General features: G+C 38.0%; 1 long non-coding RNA gene across 2 annotated transcripts in view; it reads right to left on the minus strand.

Moving 5' to 3' along the window:
* Positions 1-23,518, minus strand: part of LOC115286820 — a 158,929-nt gene that overhangs the window by 132,762 nt on the left and 2,649 nt on the right. The window lies entirely within an intron of this gene.

Here is a 23,518-nt window from a genome sequence, read left to right on the forward strand (position 1 = left end):
CACAATGAAGAATAAGAGAAAGTACTTACACATCTAAGCCCTTACCATATATATTAACTTATTTTTCCTTACAAAAAAGCTATAAGATAAATTCTATTAGCATCCCCATCTTATAAGTGAGAACATAAAGGTTCCAAGATTAGAGTGAATTGCCCAAAACTGCAGAGCCAGTAGCTTTTATTTGAATCTAGGTTGTCTAGTGTCCATGGTCTCCTACCCAGTTATTCAGTCATCAAATAAACAGAGAGTTATATATATATATATATATATATATATATATATATATATTTCTAAAATCTCTCTGTTGAAAGCATGAAAGCCATAGGATGAGGGCAAAGGAAGGCATATCTAATTATGTTGTAAGAGTGAGGGAGGGTTCAGGAAAGTCTTTGAGAGTTACGTGGGAATTCATTTAGGTGTGAAGATGGACATTTCTTGCAGGCATAAACATATGGCCTGAGAGAGCATGCATTTGGAGAAAGGGAGATTACAAATACTTAATTATCACTAGTATACAAACAAAAGCATGTAAATTCACTTTTTTGTTTTGAAAATTTGCTGCAAAATGTATCCTTAATCTGAAACCAAAAAAGTATTCCCTTCAAGTGAAGCAGACTTAAATATTAACTCTGAAAGATTATAACTGATTGGTGTGCTGGAGGTAGAGTACATTTCATCAGGACGGCTGATCACTTCAAATTCCAAATATTTTGAGTTTACCAAAAAGCAAAGAGATAAAACATTTGGCCAGTCTAAACTGCCCAGAGACAGAAAATTCAAAAATTCACGTTTCTTTTGTATCCTCTGTAATCCAGCCTTAAAAATATTGTCTTCCTACTGAACACAGTTCTCTTTGTTTCCATTAACATGTCCTTATAATCAGTTTTTAAGTTATTTGAGCATTTAAAAAATACCATATTATGATCTATTTTCTAATAGAATCTTTAATAAAATAAATATGAATCCAATACAGACAGCAATATAATGAACTAACGCTACATTATTAAAATGGACTAGATTGCTAACTCCTAAATCCATTAGTTTCTCATAGAGACTTTCTCATAGAGACTTAAAATAATTGGGGTCTATTTTCTTTACTTCTTAGACAATGAGTCATATTCTCAATGAAATAGGTTTCTTGAAATGCTTTAGAATCCCCTCTAACAAGAGCTAGTATTTAATGTTCTAGTGCATAACTGGCGTCCCATATAAGCAGAACTGAACAATTAGTTTTAAGACTAATTCCAAGATGGTTTTGACCAAACTTCATGAAAAGCATGGAATGAGGGCAAAGGAAGACATATCTAACTGCATGCGGGGAAGGAGAGAGGGTCAGGAATTTATGTCACTTCCACCCATGCATTTTAGGGGTAATAGAATCTTCTCCACTGTGGAAGAGCTGTTTTATGAAGAAATCCTATAAAATTGCTTTAAGCTGTGTACTAAAAAAATACCAATCCTCTGAGTTCATGATCATTTGACATAGGCTAAACTGAACTCTTGTACGCTCCATGGGAGCATGATCTATGTCTGTTTTACTTATTATTTACATTTGCCTGCCCGAAAACATCTAGAGACACTACTTTAAACAATACTAAATACTGATGCATAAATCAAAATAGTTCATATGCTTGAAAGGATTTAAATTCAATATATTATATAACTTCAACTTCACCATTTCACAATTTAGCTTCTTTGTAATTGGTCCAAATTCCCTATAGTTTCTTTTTTAAGTTTATTTAATTATTTTGAGAGAGAGAAAGTGCACGCACACGGAGGGGAGAGACAGAGAGAATATCCCAAGTAGGCCTGGGCAAAAGCTCTACTCCAGTCTCTAACCAACAAACTGTGAGATCATGACCTGAGCCGAAATCAAGAGTCCCTATAGTTTTTAATATATTTGAATTATCTCTAACTATGGCATCATTAGTTGAGATAAATTTCATTACTTGTTTTAGTATAGTGAGCAAGATTGGAAAACTCACTGTAATATATTATATTTATTTATGGATCTATCGCATCACATAAAAATGTAAGTTTAATGCAACTGAGAAAACACACTATTAAAGAAGAATAAACTGGAACAGACTCACCAGAAAATGTTAAACTTTTTTGGTGGATTTTGGTTTTGTTAAATTCTTAAATATGTTTGGCCTAACACATTTCCCTTTAATTCCCTTAATATACCCTGTGGATTTCCACAGAAATGTGAACCGTATGTTTCTGATTCATTTATACGTAACTCATCAACATGTTTGGTAAAAATGATTTGAAGCACAAAGCCCCGTGAACGGTTTTTTGTGGGCTCTTTCATTTTAGTTAGTAAACAACTGGAATCTGAACCCAGGAATCTTGGGGCTTCATTTAATACTCAAATTCCATAAAGAATGAGAGAGTTCTTAACTGGATCAGGCACACTTTGCCTTTGACAGCGCCTCGCTCCAAATCTTGCAGCTGGGAGGAATTATGCTGATAGTTTACTCTACTTCTTGTCACTTTCACTTGAGAAAATATAAGCCTTTGATGGTGCAAAACGTGTGTGAGCCCAGACCAGATGACACTCCATGAGGCCTCGGTAAGTGCAGAGACTGCTCCGAGAGCCTGCTCAGCAACGGGCCCAAGAGGCAGGCTTCTCTCTCACTAGCAAACTAGGAGTAGCAAGCAGTGTACTTCTGTAATAGGCCATGACCCACCCACGACAATTTGTTTATTTATGTGGGAGGAGAAAAAGAAATTGTTACCTGACTCTCCAGGATGGGGGTAAACAAGTATAAAATTATTTAATGACTTTTTTCACCAACCTATTTATGCCTTGGTTTCTAGTCTAAGGCCAGCCTCTTTAGAAAACACAGGAACACATCCATTCTCTTTCTCTGCTTGGGAAAACATACGCTAAAAGTCTAGGTCTGAGTATTTAATAAAAAAATGTGTAGTCCCAACATTCTGGCTAGTTGCTCTCTGCCATTAGCCTATCACCTCGTGGGGTTTTAGTTTTCTCATTAAAATGGCTGACATCTTGTTTTTTTGGAAATTACCAACCACACCTCCTGTTCCTCCTCCTTCTTCATGGGCATTCCTCCAAGAACTGTCAGATCCCAGTTACCCTGTGGTTTGTATTTATAAAGACCTTAACACTCTGTAAAACATTAGGGATAATCTGCTTATACTGATGTCTACTTTCCCTCCACCTACCCCCACCACCCAAACCCAACCCCACACCTTCTCTGTTACTTCTAAGGACTCCTCTGGAAACAGGATCTTAGGTCTAGAGGCATTCCTTTCCTTCTGCTGCTCTTTGCAAATTAGAAATAAAAATCCTCTGGCTATGAGATATATGTGATTTCTGTAGAAGAAACTTAAAAACAGAGGATTAGCATACTGAAACAGAATAATCCGAAGGAAATGCCTCAGGAGAAGAACAGCTCCCTTTCATCAACTCACTCTGGGATTAGAGGTAGATGAAACAGATATGTGTGGTATTTTCAGAAAAAAAAAAGTGTGCTTTTCAACACAGAGCATAAAATCTACCTTCTAAATTTCATAAGCAAAGGTCCTGATCTTTTATCAAACTAGAGTGGTTCAACTTATCAGGGAAAATAATACAGTGAAAGAAAACTGTGGGGAAATAGGTTCTGAGCCACTCATTTAGAAACATTTCTGAACTGAGGTATTATAGAAAACAAGGCATTAGACAGAAGTGTGTGACCCATCACTTATAATCATTAAGGACTCTTTATTCCCTTGTTTGTATAAATCATTCTACCCTGTGAAGGTACAAAGTCTGCATGGCCTTGCTCTCCAGTGGGGAGAGAAGAAATTGCTAGGACTTCTATGCTCTTTTCTATTTTTAACCTTATCTTCTAAAACTTTATTTTAAAATATATAATGTGAACAATACACTAGTTGTGTAGTATATAGTATATTTACAGATAAATACACAGATATTGAATGAACAGCCTCAACATGTCCTTTGTTTGGTTTTGTGTGACTAATAGGGATGCATAATCAAAAATATGTTTGGAGCTGACTGACCCAGAAATGAATCCTGGACTGCTCATTCTGGATCTGGGGCATGGCTCCAGACCTGTTAGCACTGAGCTGCTTTTCCCTGGACAACTCACTTACGTCTCAGTATCTCCATGTGAAATTCCAATATTAAATAGATACTGCCTGAGGTCCTTATTGGCAAAATGCTAGTCATGTGTCACACACATGCTTGTTAAAACCAGTAACTTGAAACTCATAGTGACTTGCAACTGAACAGGTTTTAAGGGTGAATAAGATTGTCACCAAGTGTAACAGTAAAAAAAACAAAAAAAACATTATAAATCTCCTTCTATTCTTATGTTTAAAATGAGGACACCAGTCAAAGTGCCAGTCTACTGTGCTAGATAGTTACATGTTGAATACACCACTGTCTCCTTCTTAGAACTTTCCTGCTGGTGAGTTTATGGGCAGAGCTTATTTATACACACAGCATGAGAAAAGTTCTTAATTATATAAGTTGGGATCAAATGAAGACTCACCTGCTGAGGATGAAGAAAAAAACCAAACAGATAACATAATTTAGAGCCAGCTTTGATAAGTATCATTCTAGACTTTCCTTAGTTGCATCTTCATATTTCTACTGTAGAGAGCTTTTTGGATTTTATGGTTTATTCAAAGCTATTTTCTTAAATTCTTACAATTCCTTTTCTTAAATTGAGATTCTTGGATGTATCCCTTGTGAGTTAAGAAAGTCAATTCTTGGGTTCACTTAACTGATTAAGTCCTACCCTCTAACTGCACTGGTCAACTGTAAAAAACATGGCATATATTTTACTCATTTCCTTTCAAAATTAAAATATCTTTATATGACATATTTCTCATACTATATTCTCTAATTTCTTGAAAAGAAAAATCAGTGTTTAATTCATTTTGAAGTCTTTCTTTTTTAATTTGAGAGAGAGAGAGAGAGAGAGAGAGATTGAGTCCTGAGCATGGAGCTCACTGGAGGGTTTAATCCCACAACCCTGGGATCATGCCCTGAGCAAAAATCAAGAGTTGGACATTCAACCAACTGAGTCACCAACCTACCTCAGTGTTTAATTTATTTTGGATCCTCCAAAGCTCCAATCATGATATTTTTCACAAAGCAGGTGCTCAAAACATATACTGAATGAGTGAATGATTGTGCAACAGGATAGTAGTACCTTTCTAAAATCTAGAAGAGCTTTCCCAAAATGTAACCTGTGGACCATTTGAATCACTTGCTCTTTTGAAAACTTATATAAATGTACTTTATTGGGCTCCACCTCAAACCTATTGAATCTCTCATTAATAAGCTCACCAGGAGGGGCGCTTGGGTGGCTCAGTCAGCTAAGTGTGGGGCTTTGGCCCAGGTCATGATCTCATGGTTCATGGGTTCAAGCCCCACACCGGGCTCTGTGCTGACAGCTCAGAGCCTGGGGCCTGCTTCAGATTCTGTGTCTCCCTCTCTCTCTGACCCTCCCCTGCTCATACCATCTCTCTGTCTCTCAAAAATATGTAAAAAACATTAAAAAAATTTTTTTTAAATCACCAGGAGATTGTGGGCATGCAGCATTTGGGAACCACTAACCAAAGCAATGTCAATGTAGTAATTTGACAGTAGGGATCTTATTGTAGTGGTGCAGAGTTAGGGACCAACTGATATAGTGACTGTCATAATGGTTATAATGAATTGAGTACTTATGACATGCCAGGTTTTGTTTTAAACATGTTTTATATAAATTTATTTATTTACTCTTCATATTAAACCATATTTATTAGGTACTGTTAATAGGTCCATTTTACAGATAAGAAAACAGAGGCCCAAAAAGGGTAAGTAATTTGCCCATGGTCACACCATTAGTAAACGGTAGAGCCTGGATTCAAACCCAGGCAATGTGGTTCTCTAGCTCACACACTTCACCACCAGATTAAATGGCCTGACAGGAGGGGGTGGGAGAGAACAAAGTTTTAAGTTCAAGGGAGAAAGAGATCACTGTGCTGCCATAAAAATAAGCCTTCTATCCAAGAAAAAATTAATGATGTGTTTCTGTGACTGTGAAGATATGACTTGCTAGCCTTTTCTTGAACAGCATTTGCCTAGCTATTCACCCCCTCACTACACTCCAGTCACAAATGTCATTATTGGGAGTTGATGGCCCCGGCTAACCTTATTATGAGCTGTCACCCTGGGGACCTGGATGTTCAGTGTGGGGAAAGTTTAAGAGTTATAGGGACGTTCAGACAAAAGACCAGATATCTAAGTGGAATTAAAGATTCCACATAGAGCATAAATAGAAATGTAATTTTAGAAAAACATAAATTAATATCTTCTTCACTGTGGATACATTAGAAAGTGGGAGCAAGGAATTTCTTGTATGCCTTGATGCTGGCCCAGGTTATATGAGATTTACCAAAATAAAAAGGAATATGGAAATGGAGACTCCAGACCAAGTCATTTCTCATGCAGTTTCCTGGAGGCTGGGGAAAGTCATGACTGGGTTTAGGGCAGTTGTAGAGCCCGAGGAATACTGACAGGCACTTCACACCTCAGTCCTCTCTGACTGGGAAGGGCTGAGACCATTCACTTTCTCTTCTGCTCTGGTTGCTATACCCAGTTTTCATCAGTAAGAGAGGCATAATCTCAAATATGTCCGTCTGAGGCAGCTTCCTGGTGCTCTGATTCCTTTCAGTAAGATATGAGGTACTTTAATCTCAGTAGACAAAGGGAACAGTTGTAGAGGGGAACTGAGACCCAGAATTACCTGTTATTGAGAAAGACACACACTTCTAGTCATCAAGCATTTCTTGAATGCCTACTATATGCGGGCATAATGTTCATCTCCAGTAGGAGAATTTCCTGCAAGTCATATGGAAAAGTATCTAATAGGGTAAGAAGTAACAGGAAGTAAGTCAGATTCTGCTCACTAGATCTGGTGAACAAACACAAGAAAGCACATAAAATAAATCATTCTTCTGAGGGATGCCCTTGAACACCAATTAAATTCCCATGGTAAGGTTTAAAAAAAGAAAGAAAAAGTGTTCTCTTTCCCTCAATAAGGTGGAATTTTTTTTTGAGGGAGAGACAGAGAGAAGGCAGGGGAGGGTCAGAGGGAGAGTGTGAGAGAGATCTTAAGCAGGCTCCATGCCCAGCATGGAGCCCAACATGAGGCTCCATCTCACAATTGTGAGATCAGGACCTGAGCTGAAATCAAGATCATATGCTCAACAAACTGAGCCAGCCAGGAGCCTCTACAATGATTTTTTAAAGCAAATACTAAACATAAACTTGACAACGGGGAAAGGTCTTTGAAAAAATATGTATCAAAAAGTAGCTTTCACCATGAATATTTCAGTATAATTCAGCATGCATTCAAAATGAAATGTGAATTATTCACTATCAAAAAATTTCAAAGCCCTTCCACTGAATTTGTTTGACCTGTTTGGTGGCCTGGTGCAGGCACCTGTCCAAGTCCAATCACATCACATTTTCACAGTATCAACATTTAAAAGTCCCATTTCTGCTGCATCAACAACAGCACATGGGACCATCTCCTGAACATATGGCAACCAACACGTTACACAAACACGTTTGCTCCACAAGTCAGACGGTAGCTTTCCAGAAAATGCAAGCCCAGCAAATGAAGGGATTTGCATGTTGTGACTCAGAGCTCTACCACTTGAGATACATCACATGGGCGTGAGGAGTAAGGATTTGTCTCGTTAACAGTCAGTACACTTTGCAAAGGCATGGACATCATTTCCCAGCTCAAACGACAGAGAAGAAGCTAAAACACAAGTTTTCTGACTTTTAAATTGGTAGATTTTCTATTACACAGGATGCTTGCCAGTTCAGTTTTCCATATCATGGAAGCCTGGTTAGAGTTACTGCATATCTATGCCAACTTTTTGTCCTCTTCTGGTCTGGCTGACAATTTCTAAGGCGTGAAATAATGCAAGTCTGAGGTATTAGCATGACACCTGTAGTGGGTTGAATATTGTCCTCCCAGTAAGTTACTTTATTTGGAAACAGGATCTATGCAGATGTAATTAACTACACATTCTGAGATGAAATTATCCTGGAATTAGGGTGGACCTGAAATCCAATGAAGGGGGTTCTTACCAAAGGAGAGAGCAATTTGGGCACAGAGACACCCAGACACAGAGGAGACAGAGGTACAGGAAAGGATGGCATGGGAAGACAGAGGTAGAGATTGGAGTGATGCAGAATAAATCAAGAAACACCAAGGATCACCAGGGGCCATCAGGGGCTGGAAAAATCACAGAACAATTCTTCCCTAGATCCTTGGGAGGGAGGATGGTCCCACTTTGATTTCAGACCTCTGGCCGTCAAATCTGCAAGAGAATAAATTTTGTCTTTTCAAGGAATCCAGTTCGTGGTCATTTGTTATGGTGGCCCTAGGAAATCAAGGCACCTCTCCTAGCTTAGGCTATAAAGAATTAGAAAAAGGCATTTCAATGACTGTAGAGTTCACTAAAGCATCAGAGATTCTAAATACAGAACAAAGTTTAAAATTCTGTAAATCATACTCTGCCTACGGAAAAAATTATGCTAATCATACTTCACATACAGAAAATGCAAGCCGTTACTGGCAACATTTATTTTCACTTTTGATGGTCCAATAATGAGAACAAAATCTACTTACAGTCGAGAGACTTTTTTCCCTTGTGTAGCATACTTGTACATAATTATAAAACAGCATGCTCTTAAAAAATATGTTCTACAAAAATAAACCTAAAGGAAATATTTTGGAAAAAAATTAATTCCAAGAATATAGTAAAACTCTGTCATATTTCTGCCATCAAACAACTATTTCAAGAAATACGTTCATTACTTTTGGTTACTACTGATCTATCTAGCCCTGCTTAAAATCTATTACACAGTAAAGTTCATTTAAAATATTCCCTAATCCACACCTTTCTACAACATAAACCATCAAAGATGATTTCTTTAAACATATTTTAACTGGGACCATGTATGCACTTTGGACTATTTTGTCCTGGATTACTACCCAAATGAAACATAGACAAGACCCCAAATTTTCACTTGTTAGGAAAAAAAAAAGCCTGTAAAAATTTTACGCTTTGCAATCAAAGGTAGTGCTCCCAGCATGGAGCCTGCTCCCCATGTGCAGCTGGGAATGAAAAAAATCAAGGTGTGATTAAAAGGTCTTTTTCATATTAGCCTCCCTTAAAGGTTTTTTAATTGGAATACAGCCATCACTAACAGAGCCTGGTCACCAGAAGTCTTTGCTCTAAGTGACGACAGGAGCCACCCAACTTCTGACTTCTTCTTGCCAGGTTGATGCCTGCTACTGACGTCTCTCAACAGTGTACCCGCTCTGTCCCGTCAGTTTTAATAAAGGAAGTAACATGAAAATAACTCTGTTTGTAAGCTTTTGACAGCCCGCCGCGTCATCAGACATTTGTTTTTTCATGGCACAAACAGGAAGCACTGGGTGGATCTTCTCTCTGCTCCGTACACAGACCTCTCTCTCTCCCATCCTTGCTCTGGCCCTCCTTTCCAGTTTCCCACATGCCTCAGTAGCAGGACTGTGTTCTGGAGGCCTGGCTTGAAAACTTTAGTGCTTCCTTCTGTGTGTTCCCTGCATCTAATGTGTCATCAAAGCTGAAACTGTGTCCATTTGCATCACGACTCCAGCTCTCAGATCTCCCATTTCCTGTTACCTGAGTCTTCTCCATGACACCCTTGGGCGTAGACCTCTCCCTGCTGGAATCCCTCTCATAGTCTCCTTCCAGGTAAATATGCCTAAAATATTACTTTCTTCATGTCATTCCCTTGCTAACTATCTTGTTCTGGTTCCCAGTTGTCCACTAGATAAAAGCACTAATTCCACAATGGGTTTTCAGACCCCTCTATGATGTCGCTCAATTTCTGTATCCATCTTTCTTGTAAACTCCAACAGAGCTACTGCTCCAGGCAGGTCAGCGTCCACACTGCTTCTTTTCTAGCTGTGCCTCCTCCTTCACCAGGCCTCATGATTACTGTTTCAGCCTGTCCCAGGCTCCCCTTCAACTTTGGGCACAGAATGTCACGCCTCTGACCCACTGTTAAAACTACCAACTCTTAATGGTCCTGCTCAGTCCTACTTCTTCAGGGAGTCTTTGTACACTACTCTAGATAATAATTTTCCAGCTCTGAAATAATTAACACCCGTCCTTTTTTACATGTAACTTCCTCCCCTTCCATGTCTTACATTTCCTCATGCTCAACTAAACTGGCTCAGAGACTTCCATTGGAGACCTGCAGGCTTCATCCTCTCCTTACTTCTTCACCCTATCTGCCCTTTCATGGCTTAATTCTTTCCTTCCTCAGCCTATGTGGTGTCACTTCCTCATCGATATAATCAATAGTCCCGTCTCACCTTGACCTTCAGCCTTGCTATCTCTAATACTGATTAATAACTTGCTTATTTCTTCTGTTTGTTTTTTTCAGTAGCTACTGGTGTAAATTTGATGATGATGCAGATTAGCTACTTTGAATTTTCTACATGAATGTATGGCTATTTAATAATTCTTCCCCAGTCTATTTCAGTTTCCTTTTTCTTTAAGCATTTATGGAGTTTAAATGCTTAACCTCTTCCTTAGTCCTTTCATTCTTAGCAAATGGCCATTAGAAGTTATAATCTTGTTCAGTGTCACTATCACCACATTCAGATTTTTTTTGTTTATGTACTCATTTTGAAAGAGAGACAGAGAGAGAGAGAACATGGAGGAGGGGCAGAGAGAGAGGGAGAGAGAAAATCCCAAGCTGGCTCCTAGCTGTCAGCCCAGATCCCAATGAGGGACTCATTACCATAAACCATGAGATCACTATCTGAGCCAAAACCAAGAGTGAGATGCTTAACTGACTGAGCCAGTAGGTGCCCTCAACACATTCACATGTGTCTTGATTTCTTTCTAGTCTTAGGGGAGGAATGCTCCTACTCTCCAAGTTCCCATTCCCTCCCCTACCATCGTTTTGGGGTTCCATTGTTCTAATTCACCCTCTCCCTTGACTTCTGTCAATTCATAACATGCTCATAGTATCCTCATATTTTAAGTGTCCTTTTTCTTTCCACCCTGTGCCCTTCTTGGCTTTATAAATACATTTGTTCAAGGAATAGCCATGTTCACTTATTTACTCTCAATTCCCAAGTGGAGCCACTGCAATCTGACTCACACTCCAGTGCCCTACTGAAGCTGCTCTCAAAAACAGGCATATGCACACAACGGACTACCACCAAGCCATAAAAAAAAAAGAAAGAAATCCTGCTATTTGCAACCACATGGATGGACCTTGAGGGCATTATGCTACGTGACAGGAGTCAGCCAGAGAAGGACAAATACTGCATGATCTCACTTACAAGTGGAATCTAAAAACAAACCAACTCATAGAAAAGCAGATTAGATTTGTGATTACCAGGGGTGGGGAATAGGGGAATTGGAGGAAGGCAATCGAAAGGAGCAAACTTCCAGTTATAAGATAAATAAGTCCTGGGGATGTAACGCATGACATGGTACCTATAGTTAACACTGCTATAAGGTAGATTTAAACGTTCCTAAGAAAGTAAATGCTAAGACTTTTCATCACAAGGAAATAAGGGGGATTTTTTGTACCTATATGAGATGATGAATGTTAACCAAACTTACTGTGGCAATCATTTCACAAAAAACATAGGTCGAGTCATTACGCTACACAACTGAAACTTACATAATGCTGTACATCAATTGTATCTCAATAAAACAAACAAACAAAAAAGAAAACTGAAAATGTTGCTAGTCATCCCCCTGCTACCTGCCAAGTCTAATGGTCTCATTTCACCCTCAGATTGTTTACCCACACCCTTGCTTTCATGACATTCCTCCATGCTTCTTCCTACCTTCATGATTCCTCCTGAAACCTTTTTTTTTTTTTTTTCTGATTTCTCTTCCTTGGTCTAGCCACTAAATGTGGGTCATTTACAAAATTATTTCTTCGTCCTCTTTCTTCCTATTACTTCTTTTCTCTCAAAATGATTTCTTTGATTCCTGTGGATTTATCATAGGGTAAGTCCTATGATTCATCTGATTTCTATACTCTGATTATTCTAAAAATTTACTTCCATCCCCAATCTAAACTTTAGACTCATTTCTAGCAGTCATCAAATTTCCGCAGACACCTCAAAGAGCCTGCAAAAAGTGGAACCCATTGTTTTCATTCGACTCTTGCTCTTTCCTCTATATTCTTTATATTAGTTAGTAGTCTCGCCAGAACACTTGGAGATAGTTATTTGAGACTGTTTCATGTACTGCACTCCAGGTCCAGTGGGTAACCAGTCTTAACCCATTCTACCTTTCCAATATGCCCTCACCCCATCCTGAAAACCAAAATTCAGGTAATCCTTGTATTCCCCTAGTCCAGTGACAAAGACCGCTGATGAGTCCCTTTCTAAGGAGTCCCTCCTCTTTCAATCTATTCAGTATGTCAGCCCTAAAGTTATTCCTTCCTATGTTGCCAGAGCAACCTTGTTACATGCATGACAGTGTCACGTCTCTATTAAAAAAAATCAACCCTGATCTGAAATATGTTTCTAAACGCTAGCCTGTCTTTGTCTTCCCAAGGTAAAATGAGGTCTACATATAAAGTCTGGCTGAGAAGACCAGCATGTAACTTTTGCTCATGTGGTTTTTATTTGAGAGACAGTTCCTATTTTCTTCTATTGTTCAAAGAACCAGGTGCTATCTGTGAAACTGTTTCTTCCTCTTTCCAGACACAATTGCCTCTGCTCCAAAAAGGGTCTCTCCTCACCAGTGGTTGCATACCAGCCTGACTTGCCGGCTGTGGGGTTCAGGTATGTCTCACAGCCACGGGTAGGAGAGGGAACTGGGGCTTCAGTGGGCTCTCTTAAAGATGCTTCATTTTTTTCTACAGAAAAGTCTTTTCACTTGACAATAAAATTAATGCCACTTTTAAAATGTTGTAATGTCCAGTGTCCAGGCTTTCCATATGGAATAAGATTATAAGGATTAAAGGAACTGACCTAATTGAAGATGGCCCTGGAGTTTTACGATTATTTCTGCAGATTTACAATTGTTGCTCTGCGTTTTACATGTGCGAACAAAACCATCAGGCCAATTAAAGCTGCTTCCAGTTTTCTCTGACAGCTCATGAAGGTTCTTATTCACTGTCCATGCCAGCCTGGGCATTGTGCAAGTCTTGACACATGGGTCTCTCCTCTGCCCGTGGCTGGGGGAATTCAAGCATTTTTTTTCGAACCTTGCTTAAGATTTGTAAAGGCTGTTCTGGCTTCCAATGTAAAGCATTACTTAGAAGACTGAAAGCCTGATTTTGTGTTGATTTTTAAGCCTTTCACACAACATAAATATCAAGAGCTTTATCTGAGTTTACTTGTACTGTCTCCCTCAAGATGGATCTTAAAAATGCTTTAAGAATCTCCCCCTGGTTTGTCATGTGTTAGGGTGTGTGTGAGAGCAGGAAAGAAGAAGCCAAGGATTAAGTTTGTTTATCTTAAAAATTTTAGCTTGTAGTCAATCACCTCATTTTAATGGGCTACATCATCCCACAGTAATTGTTTTAACCCTTTTCTGCCTTTCTGTGAAATCAATTTACTTTGTCCTTTTGAAATTGCTCTCCAGAAAACAAGGGACATAAAGATGTGGGGCAACTGTACAAATAATTACATAAAAATCCAACTACTGAAGTACAGTTTGAGTTTGTATTTTTCTCTTCTGGCTCACCATTTCAAGTGTATTTGTCATTAAGGCCCTGAGCTATCTATAGTTTGCAGGATAGAAAAACACTTAGATTAAATGGGCCAGTCATTTCATTAACTAATTAATTAATTAACCTTCTGCTTCACTTGACCTCTGACCTAACATCTGTTTAGGGGAGCCAAACATGATATGCTGATAGGCATTCCCATAAGCCACTATTCCATGTTATGGAAGCTTTGTGGAAACAAAAGTCATAAAACTATAATGTCTTTTTTTTTTTAAAAAGACACCCTCCCCCACCTTAAAGAAAAGCTATAAATTTAGACCAATATAAACTTGTCAGTGTTCTCCCTCTCGGTTTCACACCAGGGCGTGGTGCTCCACAGCTGGGGAGCTGAGCTAATAAGTGTTGAAAAATGAAAAATGCTGCTTTATGGCATCACATAAACTGGCAAAAAGATTACTTTTACCTCCACCCCACTTTCGACAAACAAATGCCAAAATGGAGATGCTGTTAGAATGAGACTTTATGGAATTGGACCTATGGGGCAAACAGAATTGCCTTGTGGGATTTTCTTTTTATTGAATGCTATATGTAATAAGAAGTGGCCCAACATTTATAAAATCTAATCACTTTTTGTTCCTTTTTGAACCTCAAAGGGGTCATTTCTAGGAAAGCTGTTGGAAACACTGCATAATGATCTATTTATCCAGTTAGTGAAACAGGATTATCCCTTTTACAGGCAGACGGAGCTTTTTCCCAACAGTATAAATGCTGTAATATGAATGTACAAATTGAACATTTTGAGGAACATCACATTCAGTAAGTATTTTTTAAAATAACTATAATAAAGTATCAAAGGGTGAAGCTAAGTGCTCTTACATAACTTACATTAAATAATATAATCAGGATCCGATTGTTTTTCTTGGGCTGGTTTGTTTCCTAGCTGATGACCATTTACTCACTCACTCGTCACTCACTTGCCATTCATTCAACACTCAATCGGCAAATATTGCAGATTTACCATTTCCAAGTCATATAGGTCTCTTAAATCATGAGACCTCTGCCATTATAGTGGATACCCTAAATTTATTATGAGAAGAAATCCCTTAATTCAGGGACTAAAAATCAACTTGGTAGAGACAGAATAAGGGAAGTAAAAAGAGGGAGAGGCAAGAGGGCACCTTGTCAGGGACATTCTTTCCTATAGAAAAACATATTGAACTTCAGTGAAAAAGGGAGGAGAGAGCAGCTCAAGGCCCCATCCTCAGGCTTCTAGGTATTGTTAAGAGTCCAGTGGCTGTAATTTCTGATTATAATATTTAAGGAACTACAGTTATCTCTTCTAGCCATGCCTTCTGAATTTTCCATACCTAGAAACATTCTCTCTCCTCTAACCTTGTTAAATTTTTACCTATAACCTTTTTATAGTAGTTTTTAGTATTTACCTTATAAGTATGTACATCTTTTGTCTCTCTACTAAATATAAGCTCCATAAGGGTAGGACCAACATCTTATGTGTCTTTTATTGACCAATAATATTTAGCATAGTACATTATACATAATCAAATATTCACAGCATCAAATAATACTTATTGTACTCATAAGTAAAGACAAAAAGTGCCATTTGAGAAAACAAAAAGACATCCTTTACATTTAGGAGAGGTACCATTTCAGTATATTAATAAATAAAAGGGAGAAATGAGGGAACTCTGATTCCAGCTTTTAAAATGTGCAATTACATGAAGAAGCCACTGAAAAGTGACCTTCTTCAAATTCCCAAAAGTATTTCAGTATATTTTGCAGGATAAATTTAAGGCTACAATTACATGAACTAAATCATATCGCCATTTTTTGTTTTATAATTTAATAAAATGCATCACTGGAGTATTTTCCTCACCAAAAAATGCAAATTCTGCAAATGGCAGACGGTTTTCAAGAATGAATCTATTCCTCTATCATTATTACTACTGAATTACTACTCAGTTTACAATTACATACACCAAAATGGCAAGAATAAGAAGGATTTTGTTTACCTATAGTAGGTTCTAACTACTAAGCAGATGGCTATAAAATGTATCTTTTTTCTCATTATCCTGCTGCAATATACCCTGAACTACAGAAAGGGAAATGTAAGTTCCTTAAGAATACAGAACTGTCAATCCATCTGAGCTGTTAGCATTTTACCTGACTTGGTTAAGTTTAATGAAAAGTTTCTACTACCAGTCCTAGGGTAATAGTAAGGCTTTGGTATCTGGTTGAACTTTCAGGATGACTAAATATGGGAAGGCGGTACATCCCATCTCCAGATCACGTCTAGGAAGGTAGCATTGATTCCCAAGTTCACTGTGGAAGAGACATTATTAGGTTTTTTTGTTTTGTTTTGTTTTTAAGATTTGGACTGTTCAGATTTGGAAAGTGGTAAAGATTGGACAATTTCATATGAACATGAGGCATCTGGATATGTGAGTAATCACTGATTTTGTATCACTGACAATGAGATTTTTTTTATCCACTTGAATTCAAATGATGGTCATCACAATAAAACTTCACTGGGCTAGGCACAAAATACCCAAAAGGCTTACATGAGCTTAAAGTAAATCAACTGCAAACAGCAGGGCTTGACGGAACCCTCTTAGCGCTGCAATAAAGCGCTTCTTCAAACAACGTGGGAGGTGGGCAAGAAACTTCAGCATAAAAACTTGGAATGTAGTAATGTGGAATGTGGTGACATCGTTTGAGGAAAGGATTTAGTCAACTAAAGGTCAAAAAAGACAATAATTAGAAACCTTGACAATCTCTGAGAATAGCCATATCCACAAATTAAAGTTCTCTCCTCAAAGGGCTTCGTTTTAAGCTTCAGATCCCAAAATAATTCCCATGATTAGCATAAGCTTTGAATGTAAAGAATGGCCTTTTTTTCTAATTTGTGATATAACTTAAAGGAAAAAAAATTTGGTTATTTATGGGATTTGCGTGTCCTTTTTTCCCTTTTTTGGAGCTCATACAAATCTTTTCAGTGAAATCCCTAGAGAAGCATCTTGGATTGACCCTACTGGAGAGATCTCAGAGATCTGTGGAACATAGTTAAGAAATGGTTGCTGTTGGGGCACCTGGGTGTTTCAGTGAATTAAGTGCCCAAATCTTGATTTCAGCTCAGGTCATAATCTCACGGTTTGTGAGTTGGAGCCCCACATCAGTTTCTGTGCAGAGATGCTTGGGGTTCACTCTCTCTCTCTCTCTTGTCTCTGTCTCTCTCTCAAAATAAACTTAAAAAAAAAAAGAAATTGTTACTGTTGAATATAGAGTATGGATGAACTTTTTTTTTTGAGAGAGCATGTGTACAAGCAGAAAGAGGAGCAGAGGGAGAGAGAGAGAGGGAGAGAGAGAGAGAGAGAGAGAGAGAGAGGGAGAGAGAGAGAGAGAGGGAGAGAGAGAGAGAGGGAGAATATCTTAAGTAGGCTCAGCACAAAGCCCAATTGGGGGCTCGATCCCAAGACACTGGAATCACAAGCTGAGCTGAAATCAAGAATTGGATGCTTAACTGACTGAGCCACCCAGGGGCCCCAATGAACTTTTAATATCACACTCCATATCTTCCTTCTCCTTTCCTTACTCAGGAATGAACAAGGCTCCTTAATGATGTTATGAGAGAAACTTGGTGCTTTACAAAGCACAATTTGGAAAAAAATGCAAGCACTGTGTTTAGAGCTAGGGCCATGGGTCAAAATCAAAATTGTGTCCTGTGTGAAATGAAATAATCATGAGATTTCACTTGCTGTGCATTTTTATGTTTTCTGGAAGTTTGCTTTAAGACAAAGAACATATTTGTTGATACTTCAGGTTCTGCTGTGGTCTACTGAATGTCTTAAAACAATGATAAGATTGGAGCATGTGTACGTGTGTGTGTGTGTGTCCAAGGAAAATGGATTTGCCTTCTCTACTTCCATTTTAGTATGTCTTCTCTGAATAAGCGACAAATTGGTGGGAGCTATTTCCCTGAGTGGCTTCCAGATGTTAACCATGTGACTAAACAGAACTCCTCTCTGAGGAAAGTGGCAAGAGATGGAAAACTATTAGTATATGCAGTGATTTTAATAACTATGAAACACACTTGTTTGCCTATCAGTTCTACCTGCGTGATATAAAAAAGCTACCTAAACAGGATAAGTTTTCTGTGGGGAAAGGGAAGATTTAAATCCGTATAGCATATGTGAATCTATTCCTTTGTTATAAAAAGAAGAAATAACTAAATGAAAGCTGATTACTATTTATCTTTTAATGCTTTACTGTTTTTATTTTGGATTTTAAGTCTTCTATCCATGCTTTATAGAAAGGGATATACATTCTTATATCTATGTTTAGATATGGCAAGCCCTTTTAATGTTTTACATAGTCTAGGTCAAAATTTGCTGTTAAATTGTTTTCACCTAAAGTTAGACATTGATGCATTTTACATATCTTTTGTCTGAAGAAAAATAAATAATTCACACTTCTGCAAGGGAAGGTATGTACTGTCTCTGGCTTTCTTAAAATTATATTATTATTTGAAGTGTCAGCAGGCTTCATGGGTGGCATTTCTCACTGAGAAGCAAGACATGAGTCAATATTTTTATTAGAGTCAACCCACTTGTCTTCATAAACAAAATATTATTAATATTTTTCCATTTAGACTCTAATGCTAATAAGAAGAATACACAAATTGCTAGAAAAGAGAAATAAACTACTGGGGTAAACAGTTTCTCAAAGACCGTCATAGGTGCAAATGGAAGCAAAAAGTTGAGATTGTCAATTAAAGTTCCCAAGCGGATGTTTACTATGTTTTTTAAAAATGTAAAGTATTGAGTAGATTGCTCAGTCATCTTGTACTTTCCCTACTGACACAGCTGTAGTGAGAGTTTTGAACATCCTTTGTCTATTATACATTCAATACTGACCATGTAAATATAAACTAGTGGATAATACGGGGAAAAATTAAGTGAAAATTCTTTCTACACACTAAACACGCATATGCATGTGCATACACACACGCATGCATGCACAATCACACACACACCCTTTCAGTCTTGCCTTCAAGTGAGAAAATAATTGCAAAGACCTTAGCCCAGGGGCAACAATAAGTGGAGGCTCTTTATTTTTGCTAATACTGTTTTTTAGGGCCATAGTTTAGAGTGGGAAGTGAGAAAGGCAGGAAAGTAAATGGTCAGTTGTGCAAGTGCTGCTTTTGGGGAGGCTGTGCTTACTGGAGGAGCAGGTGTAAGGGGCATTGGGTTCAATGAAGACTAATCGAAGGAGGATAGAGACAAGTTTTGAAGGGTAAGTAGGCAGGTAAAGGAAGGGACAGGGAAAAGCTACTCCTGGCCAAAAGATGAGAATGGGCAAAGGCACAGGAATAAGAGGCAGCACAGCACATAGGGAGAATTCTTGGAGTTCAACGTCATGAAGAAACAGAACTGGAGACTGGTTTTCCTCTGGAAATAAACAGGAAACTGAACAGCTTTTTGAAAACTGATTTTGTAAATTCAAACCTTATATTAGATATTAAAAATATCTTAAAAAATAATTCTTTGAAGAATCCTTTTATATAGTCTAGGCCCTGGGAATATAATGATGAAGAAAATTCAGTTTGGCTTCAAGAAGATCAACAAACTAGACACTCCTTGAAATATAAATTACACCATATTTAATTTATCTTGCAAATTTAGACTTTGAGATGTATATCATACTTTGTTAAAATGAGGTAGTCCTGTAAAAATGACCCCGTTTGCTCGTTTCCAGGCTTCGATTTGCAAGAATCATCTAAAAGGACAGTGTTTTCTAAATAGGATAGCTCTATGTCAAGAATACGTATGTAAGGCAAGAAAATCCTTTGGAATGTAGAAAGAAAATATTAAAGCGTGTTGATAGCTTGTTTTTATCCCATGCTTTTAAATGTCTAATTGTGTTTTTATTTTGTGTCTATATATCACTAAATAGTTCATCCATATAATTTATAAATAAATAAATATGCACATATAAAAAAACGACAAAAAACGTTTTACTGATAGGGCATATAATGGAAATCTTTGGAGACAATTGCTAGAGATACTGTAGAAGCTAACTGTTTTCCTCCTACCCACTAAACTGGATGACAAGGTAGCCAGCATCAGGTAAACGGAGCTGCTTTGCTTTGGTTGAGAGTATAAGGAAAAGCAGCATCTCAGAGCCTTGTTTAGCGGCATCTGGGTGGCTCAGTCAGTTAAGTATCCGGCCAGGTCATAATCTCACGGGTCACGAGTTTGAGCCCCACATCGGGCTCTATGCTGACAGCTCAGAGCCTGGAGCCTGCTTCTGATTCTGTGTCTCCCTCTCTTTCTACCACTCCCCCACTCATGCTAGGTCTCTCTCTCTCTCTCTCTCTCTCTTTCTTTCTCTTATAAAAATGAATAAACAAAACAACTTTTTAAGCCTTGCTTGTTGGGAATTTGAATGAACCTGTGGCCATTAATCATATGTGATGCTGCTTTCAAAAATATACAAGCATGAAGTAGGGTCACACCTGAGATCCATACATTTGTACGGGTCCTTTGATGGGTATGAGTGTGTGTATGTGTGTGTGTGTGTGTGTGTGTGTGTGTATGTGTGTGTGTGTATTGGCATCCTTTTCTTTTGAAATGGTCCATAACTTTAATCCGATTCTTAAAGAACACCATGAACATACCCTTACCATCCTCACCATAATTGAATTAAAAGCCATCCTTTCTTTTTGGGCTGGCTGACTTCGGTGCTCCAATCACACTTACCAATTTTAAGCAACTGGCCTTCCTGGATTATGGCTCATTGTTTGTCTTGTCCTTTATGACTTAGCTCTTCTTTTCACTCAGTGTCATGTCAGTTTTATCTGATTCCCACCACAAGATTTCCTGACAATGGGCTTTATGTTTTTCAAAGAATTCTGCTTTCTATATGAAGGTGGAAACCAGTCCTAATATTGTGATCCTGGCCCTGGTTTTGTCTCCTCCAAGTCTTGGCCCCTTTACCTCTAGCCCTTCCTGGAAACTGCCAATATGGCTGATGAGATTATGGCAGGTGTCAGAAGGAGTATAGAATTTCACTCTTTATTCACTCTTTTTCTTCTAAATATAATTCAATTGAAAGCATAATTTAATTCCAACAAGTAATACTTATCGTTCTTTTGTGGGTATTTCAGGAGAATACAATGATCAATAAAATAGTTCTTGCCCTTAAGAAATTGCAACTTACTAGATGACAGTGCAAGCAGGATAAGTATTCAAACTTAGGTTTCCTACCTCAAACCCACTGCACCTTCTACCACAGAACACTCAATTTTGTCTATAATTAGTTTGGAATTGTGTGTGGGTTTTCAGATTTTCAACATATATATATTCTGAACATAGTCTGCTTTGGAATAAACTGTATTTACTTTTTAAGTTGAAAGTTTGATTTTATATGATCTGATTTTTAAAAGATCCTTTTTTGACTCTTTTTTTGCCCATTGGCTTTTACTAAACAACAAGGAAAAAGTGAGAAGAGAAGTAAGGGTGCAAGTCAATCACACAAGGAAGAAGGACAATCACAATTCCTGTTCTTCCTGATACTACTAAATAGGAGGTTTTGCAGTTCAGTTAAGAGTCTTGAGCCATAATTATATGAGCAGAATTAAACGCAAGAGGTAGATGTATAAAAATACCAAGTGTTCCATACTTAAACTTTCATGATCCTAGAATTATAGAATTTGTAAGCTTATCAAGCCCTACTTCCTTATTTCACAGTTGGAAAAATATGTTCAAGAGATTAAGTGGCCTGTTTAATGTCTTCTTGTTATTCCTAAAGCTGGAAGAACTTCTTAGTGTCATTACAATATTCTTTTCATTGTATACTATGACAATTACATATACAGTTCATCTTAACTGAATGTATCAAGATATAGATGTTCAGACTGTATTGATAGGAAAATTATTCTTTTTGCTTTACTTCCCTTTCTATGTAATAGCTGTATGGGATCCAATACCCCCCTCAGCAAATGTGAGGGTTTGAAGATTTAACCTTCACTGCCCTCAAGGAAACAGCATCTAGTTAGGAGTTGCTAATACTTATTGCTCTGAATTTGAAGAGCTATCAAGGTCTATTGAAGGAGACAAAGAATAGATTCTAGAGTACATAGGCAATATGAAGATCAATGGAGGGACCCCAAGACTACTCTAAGGATTTAGAGAAAGTTAATTAAGAAATATTTCCAGGGGCGCCTGGGTGTCTCAGTTGGTTAAGCGTCTGGCTTCGGCTCAGGACATGATCTCACAGTTCATGGGTCCGAGCCCTGTGTCGGACTCTGTGCTGACAGCTCAGAGCCTGGGACCTGCTTCGGATTCTGTGTCTCCCTCTCTGACCCTCCCCTGCTCATGCTGTCTCTCTCTGTCTCTCAAAAATAAATAAAAAAAAACATTAAAAAACAAAAAGAGAAATATTTCTAGAGAGTAGCTTGGGAATATGAGTCCTGGTCAGGGGAGGTGCTCAAAAGGGAGAAAATCCCTTTCCTAAATAAGTGTCATATGACAATGCAAATACCACGTTCTGGTGTCCAGGCATTTGTACTGACCGCCCAGCCTATGTTCGAAGGAGGAACATCCACAGTCTTGACCTTGGGCCTGCACACTGTTTCAGTGGGAATTACTTTGACTGTTAATAGTGCAGCAGGAGTGATAAGTGCCCATGCTCCAAAACTGTATTTGGTCTACATTTGAGTGACTCACGTGTCTGCCTCCCCAGGGCTGCCTCACCCAGCTCCCAATGCTCCCAGTGACCCATCTACGCCATGCATAGGAGGAGGAGGGGGATGAAGTGGGGGGACTCCTCCCATCTGTACCTAAAAGGACCCTATCGTATCGAGAATGACAAATGCAAGTTGAAGCTCCCTAGAACTGAGGCGATGGGTATATTAAGGTATATAAACTCATATAACTGTTACGTTCTAGAGTTTAGTTTTACTGTTTTATAAGATATTTACAAGATACTTAAGTTTTTTTCTAGTTTTTCTTCCATAAATGGATACAAAGGACCTTACTTTGTTAATTTATAAAATTTAAAAAATTATCTAGCAATGGGCCATTTTGTTTAACGTGTATATATTATTTATGCTCATGTGTTTCTCTGTTTCTTTAAATAATTCAACAGATAAAAAATGGAGGGGATATAATTTGATGCTCAAGGTTAAGGAAAACAAGACACGTTAAGTGTATTGTCTGCATGACTAATGTGAGCTTACTTAACTGTAATCATTTGAAAGTACCCAATATATTACTCCCAATGACTAATCTTGCAACCATGTTTTTAAAGCCAACAGTGTGCCCTAAAGAACTTCTAAGCACACAGGAAAGAGCAAACTGAATTCTGACCTTGCCATTTATATCTTTAGATTTCAGAAGATATTAAAACCCTACAAAAAGGGAGATTATTTCGTGCTTTATTGTTTACTAGATTTTTAGTTTAGACACTGAAGTTACCAAAAACAGGGTACATCAATAATGTATATATAGACTGCCTGAGCAAATGAATAACAACAACAAGTTAAGAGATACACAAAGAGTAAAAGAATGCTTGAATAAAAACTTGCAGGGAGAATTTTCCCTCAAGTTCAATAGGGCAAAAGATCCACATAAAAGAAGCAAACGACTATCCTGAAACTTAATTACATTTCAAAGTAATGCAGTTACATGAAAGGAACAAAACGTTTTTGTTCGATAGTTTGCCTACCAGACAGCATTTCTAAATATA

Source organism: Suricata suricatta, chromosome 3 (assembly GCF_006229205.1).
Source record: "Suricata suricatta isolate VVHF042 chromosome 3, meerkat_22Aug2017_6uvM2_HiC, whole genome shotgun sequence".
Taxonomy (NCBI): Eukaryota; Metazoa; Chordata; class Mammalia; order Carnivora; family Herpestidae; genus Suricata; species Suricata suricatta.